Source organism: Elephantulus edwardii, unplaced genomic scaffold (assembly GCF_000299155.1).
Source record: "Elephantulus edwardii isolate Elephantulus edwardi_28Jun2011 unplaced genomic scaffold, EleEdw1.0 scaffold00217, whole genome shotgun sequence".
Classification (NCBI taxonomy): domain Eukaryota; kingdom Metazoa; phylum Chordata; class Mammalia; order Macroscelidea; family Macroscelididae; genus Elephantulus; species Elephantulus edwardii.
The window spans coordinates 4,196,274-4,196,711 of record NW_006399967.1 but is presented as its reverse complement, the minus strand read 5'-3'; positions in this window follow the sequence as shown (position 1 = coordinate 4,196,711).

Here is a 438-nt window from a genome sequence, read left to right as displayed (position 1 = left end):
GGAGCAGTGGCTCCTAACAAAAGCCAAATTAGAGAAGCTGATTGATTTAAGAACAATTAGCAGGAAATTACTAGTCCTTGGAACTGTCCAGTATTTGCAATAAAAAAGAAATCAGGTAAAGGGACTAATTGGTTATTATCAGCTATAGCAAAAACTTCACCTATGCAAGCAGATACTTGTTATACAGATGCAAATAAGATGGATTGTGCAGGTTAGACTAATGGTAAAATGATAGAGTAGTTAAAACTACCTTGACTTCTGTTCAACAGGCTGAATTATAGGGCAGCATCTGTTAGCTGAAATACGTCAATTGGCATACCATCTATTCTTGGGGTCTTACTTTTTTGCTATTTCCTTCAAAGCAGCTTGAACTTCTTCCTTCATGTTACAAGGTTTAATTCATCTCAGGGGTAAAAGTGAGACAAAGGTCTTTTTTTA